At 43.7% G+C, this 13046-nt stretch overlaps 1 protein-coding gene across 2 annotated transcripts in view; it reads left to right on the forward strand.

Moving 5' to 3' along the window:
• Positions 1–13046, forward strand: part of LOC120064406 (cordon-bleu protein-like 1) — a 34864-nt gene that overhangs the window by 6691 nt on the left and 15127 nt on the right. Inside the window, exon 1 of one of the 2 annotated variants that reach the window (XM_039014966.1) lies at positions 11030–11140. The exons of the other annotated variant lie outside the window; for it this stretch is intronic. The gene's annotated coding sequence lies outside the window, so the exon portion shown is untranslated. Of the gene's footprint in view, positions 1–11029; positions 11141–13046 lie in introns of those variants that run through there. 2 annotated transcript variants of the gene reach the window in all.

Genomic DNA, 13046 nt, shown 5'->3' on the forward strand with positions numbered 1-13046 from the left:
ATGTTGACCTCACAGAAAGGACAAACTTGTTCCTCTTTTTCAGTAGCGTACACATTTTACATACACTCTTAGAAAAAAGGGTTCCAAAAGAGTTTGACTATCCCCATAGGAGACCCCTTTTTGGGTCCAGATAAAACCGTTTTTGGTTCCAGGAAGAACTCTTGGGTTCCATGTAGAACCCTCTATGAAAATGGTCCTAAATGGAACCCCAAAAGGTTATACCAGGAACAAAAAAGGGGTCTCCTATGGGGACAGGCGAAAAAACCCTTTTTAGGTTCTAGATGGCACTTTTTTTTCTAGGAGTTTAGGCAGCTGAAGCTTATGTGTATTTGATGGGTTTACAGTGCATTCAGAATGTATTCAGACCTCTTGACTTTTCCCACATTGTAACATTAAATCCTTATTCTAAAATTGATTTAAAATTGTGTTTTTCCCCTTATCTACGCACAATACCCCATAATGAAAAAACCAAAACAGGTTTTAAGATTTTTTTGCAAGTGTATTATTAAAAAACAAAACATCACATTTACATAATTATTCAGAACCTTTCGAGTCTTCTTGTATATGACCCTAAAAGCTTGGCACACCTGTATTTTGGCAGTTTCTCTCAAGCTCTGTCAGGTTGGATGGGGAGTGTTGCTGCACAGCTATTTTCAGTTCTCTCCAGAGATGTTTGATCAGGTTCAAGTCGAGGCTCTGGCTGGGCCACTCAAGGACATTCAGAGACTTGTGCCGAAGCCACCCCTGCTTTGTCTTGGCTGTATATGCTTAGTCATTGTCTTGTTAGAAGGTGAACCTGCTCTGGAACAGGTTTTCATCAAGGATCTCTCTGTACTTTTCGCCGTTCATCTTTCCCTCGATCCTGACCATTCTCCCAGTCCCTAGCGCTGAAAAACATCCCCACAGTATGATTCTGCCACCACCATGCTTTATTGTAGGGATGGTGTCAAGTTTCCTCCAGACGTGACGCTTGGCATTCAGACCAAAGAGTTCAATCTTGGTTTCATCAGACCAGAGAATCTTGTTTCTCATGGTCTTAGTATTTCAGGAGCCTTTTGGCAAACTCCAAGCAGACTGTCATATGCCTTTTACTGAGGAGTGGCTTCCGTCTGGCCACTCTACCATAACGTCCTGATTGGTGGAGTGCTGCAGAGATGGTTGTACTTCTGGAAAGTTCTCCGGAGTGACTATCGGGTTCTTGGTCACCTCTCTGACCCTTCTCCCCCGATTGCTCAGTTTGGCCGGGCGGCCAGCTCTAGGAAGAGTGTTGGTGGTTCCAAAATTCTTCCATTTTAAGAATGATGGAGGCCACTATGTTCTTGGGAACCTTCAATGCTGCAGACATTTTTGATACCCTTTAGCTCTGACATGCACTGTCAACTGTGGGACCTTTATACAGGCAGGTGTGTGCCTTTCCAAATCATGTCCCATCAATTGAGTTTACTTCAGGTGGACTCCAATTAAGTTGTAGAAACATCTCAGGGATGATCAATGGAAACAGGATGCACCTGAGCTCAATTTCGAGTCTCATAGCAAATCAAATCAAAGTTTATTTGTCACGTGCGCCGAATACAACAGGTCCAATACAACAGAATACTTAGTGAAATGCTTACTTATAGGCTCTAACCAATAGTGCAAAAAAGGTGTTAGGTGAACAATAGGTAAGTAAAGAAATAAAACAACAGTAAAAAGACAGGCTATATACAGTAGCGAGGCTATAAAAGTAGCGAGGCTACATACAGACACCGGTTAGTCAGGCTGATTGAGGTAGTATGTACATGTAGATATGGTTAAAGTGACTATGCATATATGATGAACAGAGAGTAGCAGTAGCGTAAAGGAGGGGGTGGTGGGTGGCGGGACACAATGCAGATAGCCCGGTTAGCCAATGTGCGGGAGCACTGGTTGGTCAGCCCAATTCAGGTAGTATGTACATGAATGTATAGTTAAAGTGACTATGCATATATGATAAACAGAGAGTAGCAGCAATGTAAAAAGGGGGTTTGGGGGGGGGCACACAATGCAAATAGTCCGGGTAGCCATTTGATTACCTGTTCAGGAGTCTTATGGCTTGGGGGTAAAAACTGTTGAGAAGCCTTTGTCCTAGACTTGGCACTCCGGTACCGCTTGCCATGCGGTAGTAGAGAGAACAGTCTATGACTGGGGTGGTTGGGGTCTTTGACAATTTTTAGGGCCTTCCTCTGACACCGCCTGGTGTAAAGTTCCTTGATGGCAGGCAGCTTAGCCCCAGGGATGTACTGGGCCGTACGCACTACACTCTGTAGTGCCTTGCGGTCAGACGCCGAGCAATTGCCGTACCAGGCAGTGATGCAAGCAGTCAGGACGCTCTCGATGTTGCAGTAGAACCTTTTGAGGATCTCAGGACCCATGCCAAATCTTTTTAGTTTCCTGAGGGGGAATAGGCTTTGCCGTGCCCTCTTCATGACTGTCTTGGTGTGTTTGGACCATTCTAGTTTGTTGTTGATGTGGACACCAAGGAACTTGAAGCACTCAACCTGCTCCACTACAGCCCCGTCGATGAGAATGGTGCTCCTCGGTGCTCCTTTTCCTGTAGTCCACAATCATCTCCTTCGTCTTGGTTACGTTAAGGGATAGGTTGTTATTCTGGCACCACCCGACCAGGTCTCTGACCTCCTCCCTATAGGCTGTCTCGTCGTTGTCGGTGATCACGCCTAACACTGTTGTGTCGTCTGCAAACTTAATGATGGTGTTAGAGTCGTGCCTGGCCATGCAGTCGTGGGTGAACAGGGAGTACAGGAGGGGACTGAGCATGCACCCCTGGGGAGCTCCAGTGTTGAGGATCAGCGTGGCAGATGTGTTGCTACCTACCCTCACCACCTGTGGGCGGCCCATCAGGAAGTCCAGGATCCAGTTGCAGAGGGAGGTGTTTAGTCCCAGGTTCCTTAGCTTAGTGATGAGCTTTGAGGGTACTATGGTGTTGAACGCTGAGCTGTAGTCAATGAATAGCATTCTCACGTAAGTGTTAATTTTGTCCAGGTGGGAAAGGGTAGTGTGGAGTGCAATAGAGATTGCATCATCTGTGGATCTGTTTGGGCGGTATGCAAATTGGAGTGGGTCTAGGGTTTCTGGGATAATGGTGTTGATGTGAGCCATTACCAACCTTTCAAAGCACTTCATGGCTACGGACGTGAGTGCTACGGGTCGGTAGTCATTCTTGGACACAGGGACTATGGTGGTCTGCTTGAAACATGTTGGTATTACAGACTCAATCAGGGACATGTTGAAAATGTCAGTGAAGACACCTGCCAGTTGGTCAGCACATGCCCGGAGCACACTTCCTGGTAATCAGTCTGGCCCCGCAGCCTTGTGTATGTTGACCTGTTTAAAGGTCTTACTCACGTCGGCTACGGAGAGCATGATCACACAGTCGTCCCGAACAGCTGATGCTCTCATGCATGCCCCAGTGTTGCTTGCCTCGAAGCGAACATAGAAGTGATTTAGCTCGTCTGGTAGGCTCGTGTCACTGGGCAGTTCGTGTCTGTTCTTCCCTTTGTAGTCTGTAATAGTTTGCAAGCCCTGCCACATAAGACGAGCGTCGGAGCCGGTGTAGTATGACTCAATCTTAGCCCTGTTTTGGCGCTTTGCCTGTTTGATGGTTCATCGCAGGGCATAGCAGGATTTCTTGTAAGCTTCCGGGTTAGAGTCCCGCACCTTGAAAGCGGCAGCTCTACCCTTTAGCTCGGTGCGAATGTTGCCTGTAATCCATGGCTTCTGGTTGGGGTATGTACGTACAGTCACTGTGGGGGGGACGTCCTCGATGCACTTATTGATAAAGCCAGTGTCTGATGTAGTGTACTCCTCAATGCCATCGTAAGAATCCCGGAACATGTTCCAGTCTGTGATAGCAAAACAGTCCTGTAGTTTAGCATCTGCTTCATCTGACCACTTTTTTATAGACCGAGTCACTGGTGCTTCCTGCTTTAATTTTTGCTTGTAAGCAGGAATCAGGAGGATAGAGTTGTGGTCGGATTTACCAAATGGAGGGCGAGGGAGAGCTTTGTACGCATCTCTGTGTGTGGAGTACAGGTGATCTAGAATTTTTTTCCGTCTGGTTGCACATTTAACATGTTGATAGAAATTTGGTAGAACTGATTTAAGTTTCCCTGCATTAAAGTCTCTGGCCACTAGGAGTGCCGCCTCTGGGTGAGTGGTTTCCTCTTTGCGTATTTGCTTATACAGCTGACTGAGTGCGGTCTTAGTGCCAACATCTGTCTGTGGTGGTAAATAAACAGCCACGAAAAGTATAGCTGAAAACTCTCTAGGCAAGTAGTGTGGCCTGCAATTTATCACAATATACTCTACTTCAGGTGAGCAAAATCTAGAGACTTCCTTAGATTTCGTGCACCAGCTGTATGCACAGACCGCCCCCCCCCCCCCCCTCGTTTTACTGGAGTGTGCTGTTCTATCTTGCCGGTGCAGCGTATATCCCGCTAGCTGAATATCCATGTCGTCATTCAGCCACGATTCCGTGAAACATAGGATAGAAAGTTTTTGATGTCCCGTTGGTAGGATATTCGTGATCGTACCTCGTCTAATTTATTGTCCAATGATTGCATGTTGGCGAGTAGTATTGACGGTAACGGCAGCTTTCCCAGTCGCCTTCTCCGGGTCCTGACCAGGCATCTTTGTCCTCTGTACCTGCGTCGCTTCCTCTTGCAAATAACGGGGATGTCGGCCCTGTGGGGTGTTTGGAGAATGTCTTGTGCGTCGTCCTTGTTGTAGAAAAAATCTCTAATCCGAGGAGGTCTCTGTCCTGATATCCAGAAGCTCTTTTTTGCCATAAGATACGGTAGCAGAAACATTATGTACAAAATAAGTTACAAATAACGTGAAAAAAACACATAATAGCACAATTGTTTGGGCGCCCATAAAACTGCTGCCATTTCTTCCGGAGCCATTTTACAGGGCCTGAATACTTATGTAAATAAGGTATTTCAAATTATTATTATTTTTTTTTAACTTGTAAAGATTTCTAAACTTGTTTTCACTTTGACAATATGGGGTGTTTTCTGTAGATGGATGAGGATTAGAATTTTAAAAAATCCATTTTAGAATAACATGCTGACCAGACCGGACACGTCGCGTGCGCAAGCGTCGCAAAATAAATTTAGAAGTCCATTTTATTCAATTATTGCATCCACACTGCTCGCGCACACCAACGAGCGTCTGCGTTGCCAAAGGCTAAAGTAGAAGTCATTCCTATTTCTGACGCAGATCACGCTGCAAGTCCTGCCTCTCCCATCTCCTCATTGGTTTATAGAAGCAAGTACCCACGTGCCATCTCCTCATTGGTTATACCGACGTGGGCGATTGAAAGACAAAATGTTTTGCCGGTCGTCATGGTAAAAGTGTAAGTTAGATACCAATCACCATATAAGTTCAAAGATGAAAAAGCCTGGAAGGAGGAGCGATACCTAGAAACGATTTGGCTAGCTAATTAACGTTAGCTAGCAAGTGCAAGCTAACTAGCTAAATTGCCATACATGTTTAATGCTTTTCGACCTGGTCCCAAATTAATGTAATTGGTTCAGAGTTTGTTTTGATATTTTAACCTGCGTGTCGTGATCTCGTTTGGTGTAGCGGGGGCAAAATACATTTATGCACGATAGCGCACGATAGTGCACGCGCGCAGCCGGTTTGGGTTCCGTGTAAGGCTGTAACGTAACAAAATGTGGAAAAAGGGAAGGCGTCTGAAATAATTTCTGAATGCACTGTAAATAGTTCCAGGCGCTAACTGCTCCTAATTTCAGCTCTTATCACTCCAAAAGCAACGGATTTCAACATACACTTGGACAGGAACATATTACTTGTTGTTTTCTTATCTTAATGCTTGGCAGATGTTCACCCTGTCTTTACTTGGCCAAGTTACTTGCCTATACTGAGAAAGTTCTGGTAGAAGCATATTTGACCTCTGAAATAAGGTGTGGGGAGAGAACAGGTCAGACAAGGTTGATCTCTTCTGTGACTTGCGTTGTGTAGTGTCATGGACATGGAATTCAAGGATCACCCAGAATGATCTGGAATCTCTTTGATTGACAGACTGCCTGACTGCCTGACTGCCTGACTGCCTGACTGCCTGACTGCCTAACTTACTACCAACTGGAGTCCCAGTGGTATTAAGAAGGATATAATGTACTATAGTCTTAAATGGCACCCAGCCGTTCCTTATATAGTACACTACTTTTTGACCAGTAGTGCACTATATAGGGGAATAGGGTGCCATTTGGGATTTCCCCAATGTTACTGAAGTGAAATAAGGCGATTCATAACAGAAGGTTATAACATACTGTATATTAATGCTAAGCCACTCTGAAGTTATTAATGCCCCCTGGATACTTATCAGTTGTCTAAATAAGGGTGTGAAATGTTCCAAGCAAGTTTGAAGCCTGCATACGGTCCCATGTTACCATGTTATGGGATTTTTTGTTGTTGTTTTGCCTAAAATAATAAGGTATACACATAGGAAGTGGGGAGTTCTCATAGTTTCTTTTTTTTAATCTCCTGCCATCCGCCCCACACAGCTCCTGGAGTAATGGCCTTTCCAGACCTTCTCTAAACAGATTGTGTTTACTGTGAGCAACCTCTTACCAAATTACCAGCTGTGTCCCTGGTCCTGTGTTTTGTCTTTCCACAGGGATTTCCCTTCTCTGCAACCCAACCCCCATCTCCTGTCGCTCCGATTCCCACCGACTAATGCCTCCAACCACAAGTTGTCCCTTATCGTCTGATATGGCTTTTCTGTTAAATGAAGGACAAACTCTAAAGGCAAAAGAGTATGTACAGAGGAAGTATACTAAGATCATGTGTTTCAGTAGAAATTCCTCTGTTTGTTACACTTGGAGCATGAACTGTGTGACACTTGATCATTGTACTGTATCAAGCACCTAGTTCTGTTATTTTAAGTGAAAGAACCAGGGAATGGGACATCTATAGTACATAGTAGGGCAGAGGGTGCAGGAGAAGACTTTGACGTAGTTGAACCTTATGTTGATCTCATTGTAAGATGTAGGAAATTTAGTTGAGTCCATTGTACGCTTACTACCCAAGGTCAAACTGTAGCTTCCTGCTTTTTTGTCGCATATTCAATGGGCAGACGGTGACCTCTTGCGTAGATTGTTCCATTTACAACCACTGTGATTTAGCAAACAAAATACAGCACAGGACAGTTCAAACTACTTTAAGTACTGTGTAATAGACGGTAAACGGCAGCATCTCTGAGCCCTGCTTTTCGGTTAGAGTTTCAGGTCAAGTTTCAACCTGCATGCCATTCCTGACATTATCAAGTAGTATGGAACTGAAAAATGTTGATATAGATAGATTTTTTTTCTTCTTCTTTTTTTATAGAGGAACATCTAACACCAACCTGCATATTGGTGCTGTAAATCTTCATCTATTCTTCTGAGTTTAGCTTGCCTAGTATTACCTTTCCTCATATACCTGTTGAATAGTCCAACATCTATTATGTGCTGAGTAGCTGTGTGAGTAAAGCATTGGAAAGCAGGAGGCTACTAAATCGGCCTTGGTAAGCTGCTGGGGATAGTAATAAGTAGGGTGTCCATCCACTCTGCCCAGAGTGGGTGAAAACACGCTTTGGTGATGACGTTTCACTTCCTTATGTTATGAAATACATTTTTCCAAGACAATTCTGATTATTTATGTTCTGAATCGGTCGGTGGGGTCTGTCTCAAACATATCATTAACAGTATGTCCAAAAAGTTGCATTTTGTTACCTAATACATCCGACAATAAGCACCTAGCTGTGTTGACAAAGCGGTGCAGGTTTCTCGTAACAACTTTTGAGGATTTTACATTTTGTGGTCGCCTTCTTCAAAGTTGTTTCCTCGGGTTGCAAAATTAACATAACACGAGCTGAATGAAATGTAAAAAGCTTTGAAAAGAAAGGGCTTGGTGTACGCTCATTGATCTGTTAACATTTCACAGAGACGCTTGTTTTTTAACGGATTATGATAGAGACATGAGGTTTAGACCATTTGTTTTCTTAGAGGATTATCTACACAATTGAACATTTTTACCCATTGGTCAAAAGATGCGGTTTTGATTGGACACCCTATAATAAGTTACAAGCTACAAGCTTGGAACATCTGTATTTGGAGTTCCTCTCATTCTTCTCTGCAGGTCCTCTCAAGCTCTGTCAGGTTGAACGGGGAGCGTCGCTGCACAGCTGTTGTCAGGTGTCTCCAGAGATGTTTGATCGGGTTCAAGTCCGGGCCACACAAGGACATTGAGACTTGTCCCGAAACCACTCCTGCTTTGTCTTAGCTGTGTGCTTAGGGTCGTTGTCCTGTTGGAAGGTGAACCTTCGCCCCAGTATGAGGTCGTGAGCGCTCTGGAGCAGGTTTTCATCAAGGATCTCTCTGTACTTTGCTGTGTTCATCTTTCCCTCGATCCTGACTATTCTCCCAGTTCCTGGTGCTGAAAAACATCCCCACAACATTATGCTGCCACCACCATGCTTCACTGTAGGGATGGTGCCAAGTTTCCTCCAGACATAACGCTTGGCATTCAGGCCAAAGAGTTCAATCTTGGTTTCATCAGACCAGGGAATCTTGTTTCTCATGATCTGAGAGTCCTTTAGGTGCCTTTTGGCAAACTCCAAATGGGCTGTCATGTGCCTTATTCTGAGGAGTGGCTTCCGTCTGGCCACTTTACAATAAAGCCCTGATTGGTGGAGTGTTGCAGAGATCTTTGTCCTTCTGGAAGGTTCCCCCATCTCCACATAGGAACTCTGGAGCTCTGTCAGAGTGACCATCGGGTTCTTGGTCACCTCCCTGACCAAGGCTCTTCTCCCCCGATTGCTCAGTTTGGCCGGGTGGCCAGCTCTAGGAAGAGTCTTGGTGGTTCCAAACTTCTTCCATTTAAGAATGATGGAGGCCACTGTGTTCTTGGGGACCTTCAATGCAGCAGAAATGTTTTGGTACTCTTTCCCAGATCTGTGCATTGACACAATCCTGTCCCGGAGCTCTATGGACAATTTATTCAACCTCATGGCTTGATTTTTGCTCTGACATGCACTGTCAACTATGGGATATTTTTATATTGACAGGTTTGTGCCTTTTCAAATCATGTCAATTGAATTTACCACCAGTGGACTCCAATCATGTTGTAGAAACATCTCAAGGATGATCAATGGAAACGGGATGTACCTGAGCTCAATTTCGAGTCTCATAGCAAAGGGTCTGAATATTTATGTAAAGGTATTTGTTTATTTTTATACATTTACAAAAATATGGCTGTTTCATAACAAAGTGGAAAAAGGGAAGGGGTCTGAATACTTTGTTGTTATGGTCTTGGGAGTGGATGGCCCTTACATAGGTGAGATTTCCATTGCTTAGCTGTTATGCACTGAATACAGTAGCGTAGGCCTACTGTACTTTTCAGTTTGATGCCGGCATTTGAAGTCATCCTGTATTGTGTCGCTTTAATATTTAATTTCATAAAGCTATCAAGATGTGTTATGCATTTAAGCTTATTCAAAGACGATTTCATTGAGCTGAGATTGGAACCCATGCCGACTCTGGCATATGTGTGAGTACACATCATTTATTCTGCCTACTTCTTGCCTTGAACACATAAAAATAATTGATCTAAAAAAAACAGATTTTCTCTTAACAAAAAATACATATACCCCCTACAAATAAGTACATTTATTATAATCCACATAAGAATACAGCGCTTTTCTTGTGAAGCCTGCACGTAGACTACATACAGAAGGCTACTTGAACTGGCGGCCTAGTGGACCTGCAGTCTAAGATACAATGTAGGTAGCTACGGTACTGCATTGTATACAAACACCGCTTCGAGGTGCCCCCTGGCTGGAATTTCTAAATATTTCTTTAGATATTCAAATCCTCCTGCTGTAGGATTATTTTCCTACTGCGACGAAATGGGTCAAATTAAGATCCGACATCTGTAGTAACCACTACTGTAATGAACAACTTCACTTAGATCACATCATTTGACCTAGCTTCCCATGCACACTGCAACAACCTCATCTTTTCTGTTTTACGATTGACTTCTCTAATGCTATTTTACTATTTCACAGTGAAACCGATTTTAACCAAAACCAGACATTTAAAGAAATGTTGATCAGACTTTGAAAACAATAAAGTGTATTCGAATGGAGACTTGTGGATTCATCAGATGTATAATACTAAGGTAATGCCGCTACTGTAGGTACGTTATCTTAGATTAGGCTGATTTAATCATGTCAATCTCAACAGCACTATGCAAATCAATACAAATCAGAGGCTTGAGGCAAAGTCTGTTGTCGTCTATAAGGATATGTTTATCAGAAGTCATCAGAAAGCAATCATCCAGAAGTGATTTATAAGATTAGCTTACAGGGAATCTGTTCCAAACCCTCGTCTCAGCAACTAGAGCACCCTAGAATCATCTGAGCAGGCGTGTAATCTCATTCGTTGGCAGGCTTGTTCATGGGAGTAAGATCCACACAGAGTTGTTGATGTGATTTCAGAGTGAATCACCTCGAAGAAGCAGGGTGTGGTGGTGGTCTGTGTTTGGGATAATGAATAGCAAACACATACAAAGTAACACCTGATTGAATTAAGTGTTGGAAAAGCGTCCCAGGCATGCTATTGTAGCCAGGCTCAAGAAGGCGGACAGATAGCTAGCGGACACAGTGTGGTTTGGACTGGAGGATATGAGAGGAAGTTGATAAACTCGCTGTGAATGTGATGGATAGCAGGGCTGTGTTGTTTCACCGCCCTGCCCACAGGTTCACGGCTCTAGCGCAGTGTGCAGGGAGGTAAAGTAAAGCTGATTTATCCCTTTGCTTATTACTGACGGTGGGGGAGTTCACTCACTCACTGAACTGAAGCTCCACCGATATATACCAGGCTTAAGAGATTTCTACGACCGACTGACTGAGGGGGCCCACTGTGTGAAGGGATTTAAAGTACAGGAGACTACAGATTTTCTGATGTCACAGCCTGGGCGGGGCATTAAGGTAGGCCCGGTCTCCTCTGCTCCAACAGTCATAGCATAGCGGAGTCTGTCTTTGAACGCAGTGGAGATGGCAGGTATTTAAGAGGGGAGAATTCAACACTGAGGCCAAGAGGTAAGAAGGCATTACAGGGTAATGATTGGAGGAGAGGATCTGTTTTAGGATGAATGTGTAATGTTCAAACCTGTAGCCAGCATTTGAAAAGAAAGTACAGGTGGACTTGAGGCACTCTAGTTTTGCTCTACTTCCTAGAGCACCCTGTCTAACTTTTGTTGCGTTGTTTCTTTCCTAAGACAATGTTGAAGGGGAACATAGTGGGTATACGTGCCTTCAGTTTTAGGATTATATACACTTGTGTATTACTGCTACGATTCTTGAAAGTACATGCCTGGGTAATAACTTCAGACAGGACAATGTGGGCCATGTTGCTTGCACTGTCATACAAGAATGTTGTAAGACAAGTTGGTTTGAGTAGCTAGTTTACTGGTTGTAGTTTGCTTGGATTCAATGGTTTTGTGGGAGTGTACAGTAGAGTTTCTGTTAACCCTGTATGTGTGAGGCCGTACAGTAGATTACTCAGGCAAGGAAATAAAAAAAAAAAGTGGTGTGGACGTTGGTGGTGGTATGCATTGTTGCACTCTCGCTTCTTAAAATACACAGGGTGTTGTCCAGAGGAGAGCAGGGAGGCTTGTTTGCATAGCCACTTTGTTTGTCGCTTTGTTCATGAACCTACCTTTTCCCAAGGGACCTTTTAGGCTACACCGCCGGTAAGAGACTTCAACAGCGGGAAGGCTTCCTAATCTTTATGCATCAACTCTCAGTAAAATAATTCCATGTATTCACTGAACATAACTTCAGCTTGGCAACTCCAAGAGCACTCTTGTCAGTCATAAGCATAAACAATCTGTTTTCCCCCTCAAGTATTTACTTTTTCCCTCAGGGTTTCCCATTGATTATGAAAGAATTTCATGGAAGAGGCTGAAAATGTCTTTCACGGGAACATGCCTATGTTCCAGCTGCAAACATGTCCATTGGAATGTAAGGAATTTAGACAGCCCTTGTAGTGATGTTATTTGTGCCTTCCTTATTGGTTCAAAACAAATATAAGAATGGCATGTCAGGATATTACTTGTTTAAAAATGGTAACAATCAAAACAGAATGTAGTTAATAAAGGCCAGTGAGTAGGCTTGAGCAGGTCGCCTGCTTCCCAGCCCCTTCAGCTTATTCATTTAGAGGAGTGAGTAGCAGCCTCCCTGATGCCGGCGATTGATATGGCAATACTTGTTTTATAGGTTAGTTAATAATGTTTGCCCTAACAAAGACCAGGAAGGAGCCATCAAAGGTACGACACTATAACAACGTCTGTGGATTGATTTGGAGACACATAGTCATTACTGTTGAACTTCTATGGACTGTTGTCTCGGTGTGTCTCTCTCTCTCTCATATGCACACACACAAAGGCATCTCAGCTATATGAAAGTCGGTAGCAGTATCTGGATATTATGCCTTTGAGCTGTAGTCCTATTTGTGCATCGTCAGACAATAATGGAAGGAACAGGCCACATGCCTTTGATGCTAATCTAACAGTAGGATTATGAAAATGCAATATGGCTTCTTGTGTGCCGTCTGGATGTATTTAGTTATTGTCTGCTTTAGGTAGACTGAATGCGGACCTTCCTGCAGCTGCGTTGCACATTTGCACAGTACCAGGTGTGAGCAAAAACATCAGAGACTGATTTCACTCTACATCTGTTTTCATATTTCACACTACTGTAGTGATTCATCAATTGTTGGTGCCAGACTAACAGTAACTGATGGCTGGCAATGGTACCGGAGAGTTCACACAACTACTGTGTGTGTTCTGATACAGTCTGGCAACTGGCAAGTCCATAAGTATAGTAGGCCTAGTTCGACTTGTCTACCAAGGTTACACTCTTAGAAAAAAAAGTTGCTATCTAGAACCTAAAAGGGTTTGCCGGATGTCACCCTCTGAAGAACCATTTTTGGTTCCAGGTAGAA

The sequence above is a fragment of the Salvelinus namaycush genome, chromosome 19, assembly GCF_016432855.1.
Source record: "Salvelinus namaycush isolate Seneca chromosome 19, SaNama_1.0, whole genome shotgun sequence".
NCBI lineage: Eukaryota > Metazoa > Chordata > Actinopteri > Salmoniformes > Salmonidae > Salvelinus > Salvelinus namaycush.